This window comes from Rhinopithecus bieti, unplaced genomic scaffold, assembly GCF_001698545.2.
Source record: "Rhinopithecus bieti isolate Rb0 unplaced genomic scaffold, ASM169854v2 scaffold_30849, whole genome shotgun sequence".
NCBI lineage: Eukaryota > Metazoa > Chordata > Mammalia > Primates > Cercopithecidae > Rhinopithecus > Rhinopithecus bieti.
In genome coordinates, this window is record NW_016813165.1 from 111001 (window position 1) to 131921 (window position 20921).

Sequence of the window (20921 nt, forward strand, 5' to 3'; positions counted from 1 at the left end):
CCCCCCGCCACACTTTCAACTAAATGAGAAACAACCTGATAAACTCCACAGTTTTGGTTCTTAACTTTTCATTATTATCACCCTAAACTCTATAAATAGTCTCAACCCACTATGCCTAAATCTCTATGTAAACGCCTACCTCCCTGCCTTTGCCAATGTGACATTCTCTGCCAGTTGTCTTCTTTCCAGCCTCTCCTCAATCTCCATTTGTCCTACCTGTCTTTCTTCCAAGTTGACTGAGCATTTTTCAACCACTCTTAAAACTTCTGTCTTACATTAGTGTCATGGTAAAGAATATCGGCTTTGGAATGAGTCTGTGTTTGTATTTCAACTCCGGCATTTATGACCTGTACTACCTATGCTAAATTAATCTCTCTAAACCTCAGGTTCTTCATTTATAAAATATAATGTAACTGCCCATTGGATTCACCTTGCCTGCTGCCTACCCAGAGCCTATTTATCAAGAAGGGAATTGCAATGACGAAAGTAATTCATGCAGAGCAGACTGTGCGGGAAACCAGTTTTATTATTACTCATATCAGTTCCCACAGCATTGGGGGATCAGAGTTTTTAAGGATAAGTTGGCAGGTATGGGCTAAGAAAGTGGAGTGCTGATTGGTCAGTTTGAAGATGAAATCATAGGGGGGGTCGAAGTGAGTTCTTCTTGCTGACTTCTGTTCCTGGGTGGCATCACAGATTTGGTTGAGCCAGATTATTGACCTGGGTGGTGGTGTCTGCTGCGGGAATGCAGGGGCTGCAAAATCTCTCAAGCACTCATCTTAGGTTTTGCAACAGTGTTGTTATTCCTAGAAGCAATTTGGGGAGGTTCAGACTCTTACAGCTAGAGGCTGCACGGCCCCTGAGCCGTAATCTCTAATTTTGTAGCTAACTTGTTAGTCTGACAAAGACAGACTGGTCCTCAGGCAAAAGGGTTTTTTTTTTGTATTTTTGTTTGTTTTTTGGGGGGGAAAGGACTATTAGCAATATTTTGTTTCAGAGTTTAAACTATAAACTAAATTCTTTCCCAAGGCCTACGCCCAGGAATGAACAAAGACAGTTTAGAGGTTAGAAGGAAGATGGGGTTGGTGAAGTCTGATCTCTTCCACTGTTGTAATTTCCTCAGTTATGATTTTTGTAAAGGCAGTTTAAATAATAATAGCACTTGAGTCATAGAAGTCATTGTGTAGATTAAATTTAAAAATGATCATAGGCGTATTAGGGTCTCAACAGGAACTAGACCACACATTCATATTATAATTTGGGAGGGTTTGCAAAGATGAGGGCAGGAGGAGTGAGGGGTACATTGCAAGAGCTGATGGTTAAATTTTCAGAAATTTTTGCAAACAAGTTAAACATTACTAAAAATTAAATTTTTTAAACAGAATTAAATAAGTTATATTTTTAAAAAGTAATATTCAAAACATTTCCTATTTACTATATTACCTTCTATTATATATGTTCTTGGGAGTACTTCTATTATATCTCTATGGTAGGAACATGATATAACAGTATGCTACTGTGCATCTTTTCCCAACTTCACGCTCAATGACATGCCATTGGTACCTTGAAATCAACCAAGGTAGGAGTATTTACACCACAGAAATTGGCAAATTCTACAACTCAGGGCTCCTTCTCCCAATCTTGCCCCCAGTCTGCAAGGAGACCCAGTTATTAGGTTGGTGCAAAAGTAATTGAGGTTTTGCCATTGAAAGTAATGACAAAGTAATATTAAGTAATATTAAAACATTTACCAGCAGGAGCAAGTTTAGGAAAACCACAGGGATCTTGCAGTATCCCATGGCTATTAGCACCTCCGGGTCCAAAAAGATAAGAGGGAGCAGTTATCAGAATCTGGAAGAAAAAGGTTATGAAGAAAAATCACTTAGACAGGCACCGTAACCTCTTGGGTAAAGAAACATCACTAACCAGAAGTGACCCTGGAAAAAAGAGAACCATGGGAGTAAATCTGACTTCACTCTCCTCTCTGCTTCTAGGACTTCACTTTCCCATCTCCTTCCAAGTTCAAACCAAACAGATGTTAGAGGACAGAGAAGCCCATACAGGTCAGTTTCTGGAGCAGAGAGAAGAGTGAGAAGGGTTAGAGAGTAGGGCTTGAGGGACAGATGGAAGATATCTAGACTAACAAAATAGTGTTGTATCTGGCACATAGTAGGAGCTCATTAATATTTTCTATTATGGTTAGTTCAATAAAAATTTATTAAATATGCCGAATATCTTTCTCTCAAGAAGTCCACAGTCCAGTGTAGAGATGTATAAATAAATAAATTCCACATCAGTGTACAAAGTACTATTATTAACAAAGAAAGATATGTCTGTCTTTCCCATTAGATGACAAATACCTATAAAGTAGAAACTATAAAAATATCAATTAGTATCTGCCTGTCAAATGAATGTATTTTTATTTTCCCTCAGTGCCCAGCACTGTTTCTTACAGAACCTTTAAAGACTTGCCTTTACGCTTCATTAAGTTGGAGCAGAGCAGCCTTTAGTGCATGGTAATTTTTCCCTACTACCATGGCAAAAACCTTCATAGTACTTTGCTCAGTGTCCCATGAATTAGGGTATTTTTCACTCAGACTCACGAGAAATGAAACTATTTCAAGCTCTGAGTGATCGCCAAGGATTTTTCCCTCTGTTCTTTCAGTAGTTCTTACCATGACCTCACTTAGTTTTATTAGTTCTTTTTTTTTTTTTTTTTTTTTTTTGAGACGGAGTCTTGCTCTGTCACCCAGGCTGGAGTGCTGTGGCCGGATCTCAGCTCACTGCAAGCTCCGCCTCCCGGGTTCACGCCATTCTCCTGTCTCAGCCTCCCGGGTAGCTGGGACTACAGGCGCCGCCACGTCGCCCGGCTAGTTTTTTGTAGTTTTTAGTAGAGACGGGGTTTCACCATGTTAGCCAGGATGGTCTCGATCTCCTGACCTCGTGATCCGCCCGTCTCGGCCTCCCAAAGTGCTGGGATTACAGGCTTGAGCCACCGCGCCCGGCCTATTATGTGCTGATCAGTATTCAGCTAAAGACTCAAGGGGGAAATCCTCTGTAGCTCTCTGGACAGGTCTGTCCTCTAGCTTTCTTGTGACCTTCCAACTAACCACTTTGGCTTCCCTGGATTTCCCAACTCCATCTGCTCAAAGTCTTCTGGTTCTGGCTTGGTTCTTCCTCCCTGCATTCTGCTTGGAAACTCTCCAGTCTGGGGCAATCACAAGGCTCATGTTATTTGTTTCCTCTTTCTCAGAGGAATCACTGTTGTATGTTTTCTGAGAAAACCATGTTTATTATATTTTATCAAGTCCCTACTACCTCTCTATTCCTGTAAAACGACCTTTACTGTTTATCTGCTTTCAGTCTTAACCAAATGCTGATTCTTTCAGCCTTAACCAAATGACAATGTCTCTAATTTCACACGGATCAAGGAACCCTCATGAATGGGATTAGTGGCCTTAGAAGAGGGGCCCCAGAATGATCCCTTGACCCTTCTGCCATCTGACAACCATCCACAAGGAAATAGGTTCTCACCAGAAACCAAAACAGCCGACACCTTGATCTTGAACTATCTACCTCTAGAATTTTGAGAAATAAGTTTCCGCTGTCTACAAGCTATCCAGTCTATTCTATTCTATTGTAGCAGCCCCCAGTAGACTGAGGTCTATTTGGTTCCTAGAGAGGGCTTGCTTTCTGGCTTGTAGACAACCATCCTCTTGTGCTCACAAGAACCAGCAACTGGGCATTCAACATAAAATGCCTCCAATGCTAGGTTATGAGTGCCCTGGCCATGTAAAACTCACCTTTTCCTCTAGCCCTCCCTGTGTACTGAGCCTGACCAGAAACACAGCTGCATTAGTGAAAGAAGGAAAGAAAGGAAGGAGAAGCAGCTCCTCTTCTATGACTTCTGAGCTGAAGTTAGGATATTAAAAAATGTTAAATTAGATGAGATTTTACAGCTTTGAAATAGAATGGGCAGGGCTTTTTAAACCAGGCAGCAACAAGGAGAACTTTGGGACATATTTAAACATGAGTTGTTGAAAAAAAATAAGTTATTCTTTACGTGTCAGGAGTCCAGCTTATTTAATAACCTGGCTACACGTGTGCCTCTCCTTATGAAGGATTGCTGAGATCTGTGGTAGAGTATGGTAATGGGAGCAGAATCTTTAGAATCAGACCAAACTGTGTATTCTGCCCAAGCCAGCACTTGATAGATGGGTGGCATGAAAAAATACTGCATTGTTTTCTTATCTATATAATGGGAATAATAATCATCTCTACTCTACTTAATATGGTTATCGTAAGAGTAAAATTTAATAAGATATGAAAGCCGGCATTTAAACTGTACTATCTAAAACTCGTAAGATTTATACTGATATTCAGGGTAACATTATTATACTAATGAAAATGGGAAACAACCAGAATTGTTTGAAAATAGAAGCATGAGTAACCATATTGTAGCATATCTTACAACTGAACGTTCATTTCTGTACACACCACATACACACACACACACCTTTTCTCTTCTGAATGCCCATTATGGTATGTATGCATTTGTCCCTTGACACCATTAATGAGTAGGATCCCCAGACAATAGAGAGTCATTCCATTCCCAGAGAGAGGAGACTTGCTGAATAAAATCAAAACATAGTTGCATTAGAGGCCTTTAAGACAACTCAACTTACTACTGTTGTCTAAAAATGAAATATGTCATGAATCATGGAGACTTGCAAATGCCCCCAAATTCTAATTTTATACCATTTCTCTTCTAGAAATCATCAAACCATATACCGTGCTGGCACTGAAAACATCTGTCTTTGATGTTTCACTTGGCCTGTTTTTAGTGTTTCTAAGAAGCAATCTGTCGGGTCAGTTCAGAGGGGTATAAATTCATTTTCTCATGACATAACCAGAAGCACTTTCTGCACCGTCAGTCAACACATCCCATTTCCCTGTCACCATCTGTTGCATTGCCTAGCCCAGACTGCTTTCATACCACAACCCTGTCAGCATTGGGCATACTCATCAGAGCTATAAATACAGATTCTGATTGTTACTGTTTGGGGAAGAAGTCTGCTCATGATAAGAAAGCCATGAAAGTGAGGTCATGGATCAAGCCATTATGAAGTCAGGGGTCTTATCTCCTAGCACTTTAGTAGCCAGCAAACACATCTGTTTCTGTAATCCAGCTAGTGGAGGATTAAGCCGTAAGTGTTGGAGACCCTACCCTAACAACGTTATCTTTCTCCCAGAGCCTGATACCTTTAAAGTAGCCAATCCCAAACCTCACCTGCTTTTGGACTCTACTCATTGCCTGACTGGTACTGGACTTCCCAGCCCCTCTTTATTTGCTAGTGTGACATTTGTAAAATTTAATGGTTCACTTCTAGGAAAATGTGAAGAAACACTGCCCATGCTGCTCAAAGTGATGTGAAAAATAACTCAAGTCTCTTACTTGCATGTAATTTTTTTAAATCCCCCTTTATTCTCTCCTATCCACTGCCTTCCCCTCTTATAGCTGGTCCCTTTTATTTCCTTTAACACTTCCCCCCAGTTCTTCTGGGCCGCCTCAGCACACACCTCTTGGAATTCTGTTCCCTCTCCCCTGCCTTCCATGTTATTCATAAGAAAGGCTGGAAACTGGTATGGCAAGTAGACCTCTGCTCCAGGGCAGGGAAGATGATAAGTTGGGGGCTTTCCCACTTTAATCGATGCAGCTCATCCCACCAGCACCACAGAGTGATCAGAGCTCTGCTCCAGTGTAGCCAACAGGTAATGGCAGCAGCCATTTTGAAGAGCAGTCCCTAGTTCAGGAGGAACTATCAAACGAGAATGTTAATTAATGTTCTCCTTGGAGTTGCTGGTTGAGAGCTATGGTCTTAGGTTGCCCATAAGGAGAGACTCCATCTCCCCATCCTTCTCTGGCTGTGATCCAGGAGGGCAGACAAAGGGTTGTGGGAGGAATGGGAGGCAGCAGAGGCTGATGTCAGGCCAGGACTTACCAGCAAAGCCTTGCAGAATGGCTCTTTCAGTGCTAACTTACTTTTAGCAGATTGTGTCCATTGTGTTAAACCTAACAAATCTCTTTTGTTTTTTCTGTTTCCCATCTAAAGACAAAGAAGTTTTAATGTTATTTCTGAAAACCGTGAAGTAGTAGGACGAACACATCTAGTCAAAGATGAGACAGCATTTTTTTTTTTTTTTTTTTTTTTGAAGCGGAGTCTTGCTCTGTCGGCCAGGCTGGAGTGCAGTGGTGGTGCGATCTCGGCTCCCTGCAACCTCTGCCTGCCGGGTTCAAGTAGCCCTCCAAATGGCTGAGACAAAATTGCCTACGCAGCCATTTACAATGGTGTCTTTGAAGAATATTGAATGCCGTGAGGGAAATGCTCACAAAAAATAAACAGGATACAAATTGCATGAAGTATTACAGCATAATTCTGCTTGCTTAACGAGAAAAGACATGCACCTGGAAAAAGATGTTAGCCATTGTTTATCTCTAGCACTGTATGATTTTTTTTTTTACTTTTATTTATTCCTTTATATATTTCCAAGGGTTTTATTGTTTTAAGCAAAAGTTTAAAAAATAAAACATACCCCCGAGAATGAGCAGCTCTCCAGTGGCCCACAGGTGCTCAAGGATATGTCCATTGAAGCTCCCTTGTGCCCTGCACTTCTCCCAGGCATCCCAGCTCACCATCATGCCCACCCTCATCTCTGACCAGCACCTATTCCCAAGGACCTAACTTGGCCTACACCCTGAACTTCCGGGGAGACATAGATAAGGATGGTTGAGCAGCAGCTACACAGAGAGCAAGGAAAAGGGAAAGGAGAAAAGGGGGCTGCTGCACTCGTTTAGGTAGAAACTGACAGCAAGATGTTCTGGGTCACATCAGCTTCTGTAGGAGGTAGAATAAAGCATCTGGAGAAACCTCTTAAGACATAAACTCAAGGGCATCACTGCATAAAGCTAAATTTGGCTGCTTCATTTCCATGGGAACAAATATCGTTCTAATCTTAATGCCTTTTTTTTTTTAATTAAGGGCAATTTGTGGGCGATATGATCATCTTCAATAAGCCTGTAAACGTTTGCAAAAATCAAGGCTGGTAGCCAAGAGACCTTTTTGAATGCACCCCAAAGTGGAGTCTGAGTCTTTAGTCTTGCAAGTCTGGAGCCCAATTTTGTCAGCTTACCAAATAGCTCCATCTCTCAGGTATGCACTCTTCCAAATAAGCTCATAAGAAACTGATAACATAAATGCAAATTCATTCGTTGAAAATCAAAATTATGTTAAATATAGAAGTACCATATAATCCAGCAATTCCACTCTTAGCCTATGTCACTCAGTAGCCTATTTTCTGTATTGGACAATAAAAAGAATGATACATTGTTCAACATAAATGAAACTTGAAAATTTTAGGCTAAGTAAAAGAAGCCAGACACATAAAGCGATACATTGTATGATTCCATTTATGTGAAATGTTCAGAATAGGCAAATTCTTAGAGACAGAAAGTAGATCAGTGGTTGTTAGAAGTTTTGGGGGAGAAGGAGTTGGGAGAAACTAACCATTACAGGGTTTCTTTTCGGCACAATAGAAATTTTCTGGTATTAGATAATGGTGGTGGTTGCATAAACTTGTCAATAAGTTAATGAATTGTATACTTTATAAAGGGAAATTTTATGTTATGTAAAATTTTATATACATTTCATCTCAATTTTTTAAAAAATTTAAAAGAATGGCTGCTTAGAAAGCAAACCCATCTGATCAGCTCATCCCCTAGAAATAAATCATAACCAGAATATTTGAAAAGCATGGATTGTGAGCAAGGGGGGATTTGTATGATTTTAGTGCATCGTAGTAATGATCTGTCCCTTGGTGTGGTCCTGCACACCACACAAGCAGAACCATCCATCTCTTGCTTCCTCTCTTGCCATGGGACATGCTGGCTCCCCTTTGTCTTCCACCATGATTGTAAGCTTCCTGAGGCCTCACAGGAAGCAGATGCTGGCACCATGCTTCCTGTATAGTCTGCAGAACCATGAGCCAAAATAAACCTCTTTTCTTTATAAGTTACTCACACTCAGGTATTCCTTTATAGTAATGCAAACAGACTAACACAGATACAGAATGCTCTAGTGATGTGGTTGCAAAGGCAGTTTTCTTTCCGTAGTAGTGGATCTGTCTTTCCAATATAGTTGTGCTTCCAAACACAGGTCAGAGACCCAAGTAGAGGCATCAGCAGCCTCTAAGAGGCTAAGTCAAGGCCAGATGGATGTGACATTCCCCATTAGATGTTATTTCCCATTTTGTAAAAGCCATCTTAATTTTTTTTCCTCTTTTAAAAACTTTAATACTTACAGAAATCATATCTGTCAATTTAGATGGCTGTCTTACACAGAACTTTCATATGAAGTTGGTTTGTATCATCTCTGCTTAATTCATCATTCTCACACTTTCTCTGCACTCCCACCTTGCCACATCTTTCTATCTTCTCGAACTCATCTGTGCCTCTCTCAGCAAAGGATGTTTGCAGAATTAACTGCAAACATTATATAGCATTTCAAGGCCCTTAATAGTTTCACTTCTTTTCTTACCAATTAAGGAAATAAATTTATTAAGCTATAAGAAAAAAATAGTTTAAAAAAAATCCTTCCCTTTTAAATAATAATGAAAACTTCTCAAGAGTCTTACTTAACATTGCCACCAGAGCCAATTGCAAGTAGAGCTGAAAAAATGTTCAGCTGTGTCATTTTTCCCTCACCCACTTCTATGCCTTCATTTCCATCTTTTTTAGTTGTTGGTAAGTTAGAAAATTTTAGGTTGCCCTAAAGATTCTCACAGCCATTTTGAAGTAGTCAGGGTGCCATTTTAGGCTAGTTACGGAAAATGAAAACATCATATAGATCTTATAGTTTAATCCTTGCCTGTGTTAAAGTATTTTCTACAATCTTCTCAATTCAGAACCAACTTGTATCACTATAACAACTTATATCCTATAATAAGCAGAATCATTAGAGGAATGACAGAAGGAGAGGCTAGGTTGCTATTTGTCTTTGGGGGAGGAAAGGAATACCAGTAAAATATGTATCTCATTTCCTAATCTATGTCCCACTAAGTTAGGTTCAGAAATTTTAGAACCATCTCTCCAATTCAACTCCCAGTTACTACCATGACACTTTATTATCAAATGTTCCTCTTTCAATCACCCAGCATCTCTGTGGCAAAGATCATACAAGTGATGAGGGTTTCTGGTTTTAATCAACACAGCCTTCCCTGCTACTCTTTACACACACTCTCATGACACCCCGAACATTTCGTATGTTCTACTTCCTTGTATCCTAACATTCATTTGTTTTACTAAATTACCTCTCCTCCTAGACTGCAATATTCATGAGGGATGGAACCATGTCTTATTTATTGTTTTAGTTCTTTATTCCTAGAACAGAGGAGGAGTTCAGTAAATAACTATGACATGGAACAAAAGAATTACTGGATTTAGAAAGTGTAGATTCCAAGAACGTCAGAGGCAACTCAAGTTTAAAAATACTTGTGAACTGGCCACATCATTTGTAGAACATAGGCACAGAGTACCCGTGCAGTAACTGTATAACTGGCCCAAGCAATTCAAGGCCGTAATGCAGCAACTCCAGTCATTTTCTTCTAAACTTTCTTATTATTTAAAAAAAAAAAAAATCATAACTAAAGAAATTACCCAAAAAGTAGTATAATGAACATTGGTATACTAACCAGATAAGTAACAAAATGTTGACAGTTGTTAATATTTAGCCACATTTGCTTTATCTCTATAAAGATATGTAGGTGTTTTAAAATAACTGTCATGCTTAATTAAAAAGACAGTCTGCATAGAAAGAACATCTATTAAAGTGTTGTTCCATTGCTCACGAGATGAAGATCCCTCACGGAGGCTTTCAAGGCCTTTATGATCTGAATTGTATTAGCTCCTCATGTATCTGTTGCTGCTCCTCCACTTCATACACTTCTCCGGTAAGGCTGGACTGCTTTAAATTCTAGGATCAGCAACCAGTTTTCTCTCTCCTCCCTTTGGATCTTTGTGCATGCTATTCCATTTGCTTTGTATACTCTAATTCCATCTCTCTTTATCTGGCTAGTTCCGTCTTTGGTTCTTAACTTAAATATCTTCTCCCTCCTCCAGGAAGTATTCCTGACACCCTCAGGCTGTTTAGGAGCACCCACAAGCTGCTTCCACTGTACCCTTATCAGAGCTTTTAAAACATGACACAATCCCCTCTCCCCCTACCTGACCTAGATGATAAGGACCATATGCCTTTATCTCTGCATCCTTCATACCATGCCAGGGCTTTCCACATAGTAAGTGTTCAATGAATATTTGTTGAAATGATAAATTCACGAAGAGGTCCTAGACTAGGTTGGCATTATAGGATCTGAGAAACTGGACGCCCTTGGCAAATTCCTTTTTTGGCCTTAGTTTTCTCATTTGTACTTGATGAACTTTATGGTTCTTTCTAGCCCTCAAACTGCATTATTCTATAGTGTAGAAGGAATAGCTTCTAGAGCCATGAAATACCAAGCAGTTTCTATGGCAACCCCAAAGTTCTATTGGCTCAGACTTGCAGAATGTCAGCCTGAATGCATCGGACACTAGGAGATCCAAGAGGCCACCCAGAGGCACATTATATGACTGATCCTCTCCTCCTCTTAGCTGGCTCCTCTATCCCAGGCCTATTCCTGAGACTCCCAAAGATTTAACAAGTAGTTGCTATAGAAACAGCATTCCTCCTAGACATTTTTATCTCTGTGTGCCAACTACTCCTGAATATGCAGGTTAACACCTGGTGAATCCAGGACAGGGTTCTAATAAAAGCTGACTTAATGTGTGGGGAGCCAGGAAATAACAGTAAGTATAACATATGGCATTTGTAGTGGGTTTCACTTAATACACACTCATCTGATTCTCATGTCAACGGAGGGAAGTGATTACTAGTATCCCTATTTCATAAATGAGAAACTGCAACTCAGCTCAGAGAATTTAAGAGGCTTTCCTTTAGTTACAAAGTTAGAGTGTGATTGTTACAGAGGCAGTGATTCAAAGCCAAGTCTGATTTTAAAACCTGTGTTCTTAACCACTAGGAGTTACTGCCTCATAATTCAAGCAGATATCAGTAAGACCCTAGTGCTATAAGCTTGGAGAAAATGAGATTCCAGGAACTAATCAGGTATCAGGGCCTCACCATCATTCCAACTTCCCAAATCTGAAAGATACGTTATGACTGACAGGAGCTGGTGCTAATGCCCTATTGGATAGGTAAGGCAGAACTGCCGGATGCACCAGGCACTAGCAGAATTCAAGGTCATAGTGTTCTTTTGTGGACAGCTGCACCCTCCCAAAGTCCTACCCTCTCATCTGTAGTTCATTTAATTGTCACAAAAGACCCATGAGAGGCAGGGCAAGGGTTATACCCATTTTTATAGATAACATTGGGGCTCAAAAAGGTGACTTGCCTAAAGCTAAGTAGCAGTAAGTGGCTAAAGAGTTTATTCTAGATATTCTGACTGTAATTCAATGCCCCAAGCACTAAAATTTTAACCATCTCTAGTCACAGAAGGCATGGCTAGCATAGATGTTACATTAATAACGTCTACCCATTTATTGAGACCTAGGTGTCCAAGAGGCTGGAAAGTTAAGGGACTCTCCTAAGATTAAATGTTCTCTCCCATCCTCACAACAGCCCTGCGGAGTAGATATTACTGTTCCCATTTTGCAACAGTGCCTCATGCCTGTAACCCCAGCACTTTGGGAAGCCAAGGCGGGTGGATCACGAGGTCAGGAGTTCAAGACCAGCCTGGCCAACATGGTGAAACCCCATCTCTACTAAAAAATACACAAATTAGCCAGGTATGGTGGCAAACGCCTGTAATCCCAGCTACTCAGGAGGCTGAGGCAGGAGAATCAATTGAACCCTGGAAGTGGAGGTTGCAGTGAGCCGAGATCATGCCATGGCACTCCAGCCTGGGTGACAGAGCAAGACTCAGTCTTGGAAAAAAAAAAAAAGAAACTGAGTTCAGACAAGTTAAGGGACTTACCCAAAATGATATAGTAAGTAACTGACAGAAGCTGAATTTCAACTCAGACATGTCTGATTCTAAAGCCCAAGTGTTATTTTAGTTAATGTTTATAATATCCTCTACAAGAAACCTAGACCTGGAAAGAATAGCAACAATTTAGTTTCTCTTTACCTTGCTCACACCCTGATAGATTCCTCAGCTTAGTATGCTCTCACTTATCAAATCCAAACCCTCCCATCTGCATCAGCCTACTGGCTGCGTGTGATGCAAAATAACAACAGCTTAGAGATTGGACATTGTTTTTCTTTGACCTAAGAAACTCCCAGTGGTAGGTAGCCCAGGGCTGGCATGGAAATTTCAGAATAATCAGAATCCCAGGCCCCAACTAGCTGTCTTCTCTGTCATCCTTATGGTGTGGACTTCATCAATTGAGATATCATCAATCCCATAGGATCATTGTAAGAAATGAAGGAGAAATAGAGTGACTAACATTTAATGAACACTTATTGTGCAAACGCAGTCACACCTAGCTGCCTCACCTAGCTGCAAGAGAGGCTGGCAAACACATTCAACAGGACCTTCTCTTACTGAGGAGGAAGGGAAGAATGGCTGACAGAGCAAGCAAATAACAGTGCTAATCACACCATTCTTCAAGGCCTAGCATTAGTTCCATCTCTCCCTTGAAGCCCTCCTGACAACCAAAGCTCAACGTGTGCTTGCTCTTCTCTGAACTCATATCACATTTATCAATATGGCTTTGAGCATGTACTGTGTATTAGCTTCTGAATTATTTGTATATCAGATATTATGCCAGGCATGATAATAGGGAGCCAGATAGATATATCTGGATATGGATACATAGACATGAACATAAATAGATCTAGATGTAGGGGCAAATAAAGATAAAAACAAGCTTTCAGATCAGTAGCACAGTGATTCTGAAGAAGTACAGACTCTGGAGTCAAAGAGATCCAAGTTCAAATCCTATCTTTACCCTTAAAGTCTGTGCAAACTTGTGGATCAATTAACCTAAGCCTCCATTTCCTAATCTGTGAAGTGAAAGATCACAACTTTACCTCCCTGATAAGGCTCTTGTGATGGCTAAATAAGACAATACGTGTGAAGAACAGAACACTATTCCAGGAATATAGTAAGTGTTCATTAAATATTAGCCACTCTATTTCTCCTGCATTTCTTACAATAATCTTATGAGATAGATGATATTATCCCTACTTTAAAAACAAGAGAGTGAGGCTCAGGAAAGTTAAAAAATCTGCTTCAGGTAACAATGCTAGTGGTGGTAATACTGAGACATGAACCCAAATCAAACCTCAAATCCTCAGCTCTTAATTCAAGACCTTGTCTACTGTCTCTTCTTACCCTTGCCATGTCTAATACTTAGTAGGCTTTCTGTAATTGTCTGCTGTAACAAATTCAAATGAATCAGCTGGCATTCTGTCTTTTGCTTTAAGGCCTTCTAAGCTGTTATCTCTACTGCACATTGAAATAATACAGAAAAGAAAATACTTTTAATTTTCAGGATAAGGATCAATTTCATATGAAATCCATATGGACGGAAAATATGACTGAATTTTATGTAGAAAGAAATTAGCTCGGGGTGGCCTTTTTGACTAGCAGAAAAAAAATACAGAAAATTAGATGCATCTAAGTCAAACATTGAGCTGTTCTCCCTTGGAGATGAAATTTAGCCTTCCAGCTGCCTACTTCATTTGCTCCAGGTACAAAATAATTTGAGTCTCTTTCTTATTAAGAATCAAGATATTTTCTTTCTTTCTTTCTTTCTTTGAGACAGAGTCTCACTCTGTCACCCAGGCACCATCTCTGCTCACTGCAAGCTCCGCCTCCCGGATTCATGCCATTCTCCTGCCTCAGCCTCCCGAGTAGCTGGGACTACAGGCGCCCACCACCACGCCTGGCTAATTTATTGTATTTTTAGTAGAGACAGGGTTTCACTGTGTTAGCCAGGATGGTCTTGATCTCCAGACCTTGTGATCCACCTGCCTCAGCCTCCCAAAGTGCTGGCATTACAGGTGTGAGCCACCGTGCTCAGCCAGACTCAAGATATTTTCATAAGCAATGACTCAATTTTGAGAGACAATTGTCCTTGGGATGGGAGGATTAGGTACATCCACATATATTTCTAAAAACCAAGTATGCTCAGTCCATTGTAACTGATAACAGGAGCGAGAGGGCACTTGTACCGCACATGCTGAGCTGTGATAGACAACAGATTCAATTTCCTTTGCAATCCTCTAAGTTGGGTCCTTTACAGTGCTGCAATGTGAAGAGTCTTGGGCTCAGCATCAAAACTGGGCTCTGGTTCCAGACTCGGCTATGCGACTTGCCCATTTTGTGTTTCAGTGTCAGCTTCAATAAAATGAAGGGAGTTGGACTATCTGACTGTTTAGATCTCTTCTAGCTGAAACAATATTTTCTAAATCTGAAATTCTGGGCATTTGCAAAGGATTACGTAAAGCTTATTAAATGTTACAGGTCTCATTATAATTTGTTTTATCTGCTGAATTTGATTATTTTGTAAGGCATCTTTTTTCTTTCACTTTTTTTCCTTCTATGAGGGGGTGTTCTTAGAGTTCGCACTCTGTACAGAATATTACATGTTGTTGACATGCTGATTAATCTTTTTTAAAAAATTTAACATCTATATGATGTTTTACACACTCCAAAGCAATTTCACTGTCATTATCTCACTCAGTATTCACAGTTAACCCCTGACTGGAACGATATTATTGATGCAATGGAAAATGAGTGGGTTTGGGAGTCAAAGATCCTGAGGCCAAATTCTATCCAGCTCAACCCTTGTAAGTTCACGGAACTTGGGAAAATCACTTAACTTTGCTGAACCCTCCAATTTCCTCATCTTTATTTTATTTATTTTTTTTTTATTTATACTTTAAATAAAAACGAAACAGTTCTAACAAAAGGGTTACATGTGCATAACATGGCATGGTTTGTTACATATGTAAACTTGTGCCATGTTGTGGTGCCTGCACCCATGCAACTCGTCCAGCACCCATGCATTCATCATTTATATCAGTATACTCCAAGTGCATCCCCCCTCTCCCTCCTACCCCATCGATAGGACCCCGGTGTGTGATGTCCTTCCACCCGAAGTCCAAAGTGATCTCTTGTTCAGTTCCAGCCTATGAGTGGAGAACATGCGGTGTTGGTTTTCTGTTCTGTGATAGTTTTGCAAGAATGATGGTTTCCAGCTGCATCCATGTCTCCTACAAAGACGCAAATCCATCCTTTGTCTTTTATTTTTATGGCTGCATATATTCCAATGGTGTTTATTGTGGCCACATTTTCTTAATCCAGTTCTGCCACAGATGGGACATGATTGGGTTATCCAAATCTTGCTATTGTGAATAGTGCCGCATAAAACATTACGGTTCTTTATAGCAGCATGATTTATAATCCTTTGGGTATCAAAACCACAATGAGACACCATCTCACACCAGTTAGAATGGCAATCATTAAAAGTCAGGAAACAACAGGTGTTGGAGAGGATGTGGAGAAATAGGAACACTTTTACACTGTTGGTGGGATTGTAAACTAGTTCAACCATTATGGAAAACAGTATGGCAATTCCTCAAGGATCTAGAACTAGATGTACCATATGACCCAGCCATCCCACTACTGGGTATATATCCTCATCTTTAAAACCGGGAAGATGGTAACAATAAAATGAGTTCTTAGGTAAAGCACTTAGCAGCCTAATAGCTCACCTTTTCCTTTAGCTTAGAAGGCAACTGGGAGGCTAGAAAGGTAAAAGACTCTCCTAGATTAACAGCTGCTTGGGACAATCAAACCAGAGGAAGATAAGAGGTGAATCAAATTTAATACACCCTCAAAAACTGCATTTTGGTGATACGGTTTGGCTGAATTGTAGTTCCCATAATCCCCATGTGTTGTGGAAGGGACCCAATGGGAGGTCATTTAATCAAGGGGGCAGTTACCCTCATGCTGTTCTCATAATAGTGACTGAGTTCTTACAAGTTCTGATAGTTTCATAAGGAGCTTTTCCCCTTTTGCTCCTTCTCCTTTCTGCCGTCACATGAAGAAGGACGCGTTTGCTTGCCCTTCAGCCATGATTGTAAGTTTTCTGAGGCCTCCCCAGCCCTGCAGAACTGTGAGTCAATTAAAACTCTTTCCTTCATAAATTATCCAGACTCAGGCAGTTCTTTATTGCAACAAGGGAATGGACTAATACAATTGGTTTTCTCATACTTTGGTATGAAAGATAAGGAATGGGTGCATTTAATAACTGGAAAGGGACTGTGGAGAGTGCTAGTCTGTGTAGGGAGCTCCGGAATTCTGAAACTTTTGGGCAGCCCTATCATTCAACCTTGCATCTAGTGAGCACTGAATGAGCATGTACTGTTTGCAAAAAGATCTGCTAGACCTCCAGGAATAATTTTTTTTAAAAATAAAATTTTAAAAAATGTAAAAAAATGGTGGGAGGGATCTGGAAGTTAGAGCAAGGCCCTGAAGGCACACGATTTTTTTTTTTCTCTGTACCTTACTGAGGTGAGGGAGTCCATCAGGCTAATGGTGGATGCTGGGTAGGTTCTTATGGCATTTGTTTATTCAGAGACTATGTTGGAGAGACACCAGTTCTTGTCCTCCTCAAGATGCTGATGGTCTAGAGGGGACAAGGCAATGACCCAGGAAAGACATGAGTGCTCAAACAGATAAGAAGGGTGTTAACAAAACCATGAGATCTCTGGAGAAAAGCTGTATTTTCTTTCTTTCTTCTTTTTTTTTCTTTTCTTAGACAGGGTCTCTCTGTTGCCCAGGCTGGAGTGCAGTGGCACGATCTCAGTTCACTGCAACCTCTGCCTCCTGGGTTCAAGCAATTCTCCTGCCTCAGTCTCCCAAGTAGCTGGGATTATAGGCATGTACCACCATGCCTGGCTAATTTTTGTATTTTTGGTAGAGATGGGTTTTGCCATATTGGCCAGGCTGGTCTCGAACTCCTGACTTCAGGTGATCCACCCAGCTCAGCCTCCCACAGTGCTGGGATTACAGGCATGAGCTACCGTGCTTGGCAGACAGTTTTATTTTCTGTAAAAAACAATCTGCAGATTGGGGAGATACAGCCTCAAGGGTCAAGTGAAAGCATGCTCAGAGGAGAGGTCATGAAGTAGGAGATTATAAAGGCAAAAACCTCAGAGTAGGGGAAGAGAGTCAAGGGAGTAGGAAACAGTATTGATTGGATGATCTTTAAGCCTAAAGTCACTAGTCTCTCTTAATTGACTTGCTGGTTTCAGGTGGCTGGTTGGTGCCAGGTGACCTGTTTGTAGTAATTTCCAACTGCATCTATCTCTGCACCAACATCAAAAACTGGTTTGGCTTGATTGTAGAAAACTGTATCTGTAAATATAGTTTCTACACTTTTACAGTATCTTTCTGAGAACAGAGAGTATGTGACCACTTCCTCACCCACGAGGCCATGGCCACCTCATTCTGTTGTATCTTTGAGCATCTCAGCCACAGGAGTCTATTTTGTCTGTCACTAGGTGCATACTTTAACAAGAGAAAGTGCTTCTGTCTGGGAAGATCACGTAGACTTCCCAAAGAAAGTGATATTACAGCTGAATCTTCAAGGCTTAAGAGAAGTTTACCAGACTGACAAGAAGAGAAGTCTTCCCAGTTAGAGGTGAAACAAAGCCTCGAGTATTTAAGGAACCGCAAATAGTTAGAAATTTTTAGGGAAGCAGAAGAGGCAAGACTAGAGAGACAGGTGGTCAGGGTAAGATCCTAAAAATGTTAAAAAGAATATTAAATTACATTACCCTATATGTAATAAGAAGTCAGTAAGGTTACAAAAGGAGATAATACGTCTACTGGGCTCCTCTGAGCGATCCTGCCGACCACCACTCAGAAATGGACTTGTGTGTGTAAGAGTGGGAGCAGGGTTTAGGAGGAACAACTGGAAGATTAAAGAAATGTCAATTAATTGAAAATTCTAGTCACCCGAATGGTACACAATTTTTAATTATTTTCCATAAAAATTTAGAGGGAAATCATGCACTTTGCAAACACATTTCTATTTTGAAGCAGCTATGGTTTAGTAGGCTGAACTTGAAACCAGTTTATATTCTGGCTTTATCACTTATTATCTACATCACAATAGGAAAGTTCCTTAAATTCCCTGCCTTAATTCCATCATCTGTAAAATAGAAATAATGTATCCTGTCTGTAGGATTGTCATGAGATTAGGATAATGTACACAAGGGTTTCACATTCATTAGTTAACCTGATATTGTATAAATGTTTTTATTTTAATTTGCCAAATTAAGAAGTCAACTCTCTGAACGTATTTAAATATGACTTAATTTAGAGTGTTCAATCTATAACAATTTGATTTGCACATGACATTCCAAAAACACATTTATTCCTTAAAATGAGACTTGATAGTATCTTCTTTGTAGTCTGTCTGTCCCTGAAGACAAGATTCTTAAAATGGTAGGTGGGAGAAAGAAGAAGGAAACTAGGCAGGAAACTGTTAAATCACTAAATTATATGTTTTATCCTATCATTTGAATCACATGGTGACACTTAACCTTTCTAGCTTTCCTTCGATTTTCCTCTTTATTGCTCCAGTCACCTCAGACAAACCAATTAAATTTCATAAACCCTTTAAGGATTAAGTGTTCCCAGCACAGCCTCATTTAGAATTTCAAATGAGATGCTATCTTCTCAGAGCTTACTCAATCGTTCCTTTATCAACTCCTGTGATTTCCTAATGTCAGTCATTCAGCCAGCCTTATTAGGTAATTTCTATTCTTAGTGGGTAGTACAAAGAAGAGAAAAAGACAAATCATTCAGATGTGGAATTAACAGTCTGGGCTCTGTGCAAAGCCTCCTGCAAAAAGGGCTTTGTGTCCCTACAGTCGAATACCATCTTACAGTCTACAAATCACTTTGTAGTTTTTAAGGTGCTTTTAGAGACACTACAGTTTTTGATCCTCACGCTAACTCTCAATGTATGATAACCAGCATTTTACAAATGAGGAACTATTGCTTACAAAAGGTTTGTGACCTACTTTAAAAAATTCAGAATTAGCAACAGGCAGGACTGGTACTTCAACCCAGGTCTCTCTGGCTTTTTTTTTTTTTTGCAATGGAGTCTCGTTCTGTCACCCAGGCTGGAGTGCAGTGGCATGATCTCGGCTCACTGTAAGCTCTGCCTCCCGGGTTCACGCCATTCTCCTGCCTCAGCCTCCCGAGTAGCTGGGACTACAGGTGCCCGCCACCACGCCTGGCTAATTTTTTTGTATTTTAGTAGAGATGGGGTTTCACCGTGTTAGCCAGGATGGTCTCGATCTCCTGACCTTGTGATCTGCCCACCTTGGCCTCCCAAAGTGCTGGGATTACAGGCGTGAGCCACCGCGCCCGGCCTCTCTGACTCTTAAGTTTGGTCTCCTAAAACACAGTGGCATGAAAAACTGAGCCTGAGAGACTTTAATGAAAAGTCAAAATACTGTAAATTTATTTAAAGACCTATTGTAACTGATGCAAATGTGTGAGCAACTTCTTCTCTGGTAGAAATGAAAGTAGACTTCCTGAGTTACTATAAAATACAAGTACAACTTAGAAATGTGTCCCTGTCCACTTAACAACGACAATGTATTTTAAAGGTTTAAAAACTGTATTTATTCAATACAAGTTTATTGAGGGCCCACAAGTATCCCACACCATTGTATGCACTGGGAATATGGCAACGAATAAAACTGGCAAAACTCTCACTTTAAGTGAGCTTATATTGAGAGGGGCAGAAAAATAGAAAACAAAGAAACTGATAACTGCTGTTAAGAAAAATTATGCAAGATAAAGGATTATAATATTGGAATGCTATGATTGTTAATGTTATGTGATAGTATTGGAATGCTATGATTGTTAATGTTATGTCAACTTGAATGTGCCACAGGATGCCCAGATTGCACATTATTTGGGGGTGTGTCTGTGAGGGTGTTCCCGATGATATTAGCATTTGAATCAGTGAACTCAGAAAAGTTGCACTCCCCATGCGGGTGAGCATCACCCAATCCATGGAAAGCCTGAAAAAAAAAAAAAAAAAACCAGCAGAGGAAAGAGAAATGCACTCCCTTTGCTTCCTGCCTGCCTGCTTATATTGGGACATCAGTCTTCTCCTACCCTTAGACGGGGATTTACTCTGGTGCTCAGGATTTTAAACTTGGACTCAAATTACACACTGGCTTTCCTGGGTCTCCAGCTTGCAGATAGCGAATTGTGGAACTTATTAGCATATCTTTTACCCCATTCCTTTCTTTGAAAGTATTGTCAATGAAAAGAGTCGAACTCTGTAAAATATTTAAAGAGGCTTATTCTGAGCCAAATATGAGTAACCAAGGTCCATGACACACCCCCAGGAAGTCCTGACAACATGTGCCCAAGGTGATTTGGTTGCAGCTTGATTGTGTATATTCTAGAAGGACAGAAGTTACAGGCAGACATCAATCAATGCACATAAGGTATACATTGGTTCAGTCCGGGAGATGGAACAATTGGAAGTCAGGGCTTCCAGGTCATAGGTGGATTTAAAGATTTTGATTGGCAATTGGTTGCCAACAATAAAGAGTTGTTACTATCTAAAGACCTTTCTAAATCAATAGGAAAGAGTGTCTGAGTTAAGATAAGGGTTTGTGGAGACCAGGGTTTTTGTTATATAGGTGAAGTCCTATAGGCAGCTACCCTTAAAGGCAATAGATGGCAAATGTTTTCTATTCAGACCCTTAAAAGGTGCTAGACTCTCAGTTAACCTCTTCAGGATTAGAAAAGACCTGGAA

At 40.3% G+C, this 20921-nt stretch overlaps 1 long non-coding RNA gene across 1 annotated transcript; it reads right to left on the reverse strand.

The window, feature by feature from the left end:
- Positions 1-589: 589 nt before the first annotated feature.
- LOC108512471 (uncharacterized) lies at positions 590-10516 on the reverse strand. Its single transcript, XR_001880614.1, has 3 exons — positions 10280-10516; positions 1752-1851; positions 590-806 (listed from the first exon to the last, which is right to left on the reverse strand). It is a non-coding gene; the product is annotated as an uncharacterized LOC108512471 (long non-coding RNA).
- Positions 10517-20921: the final 10405 nt, after the last annotated feature.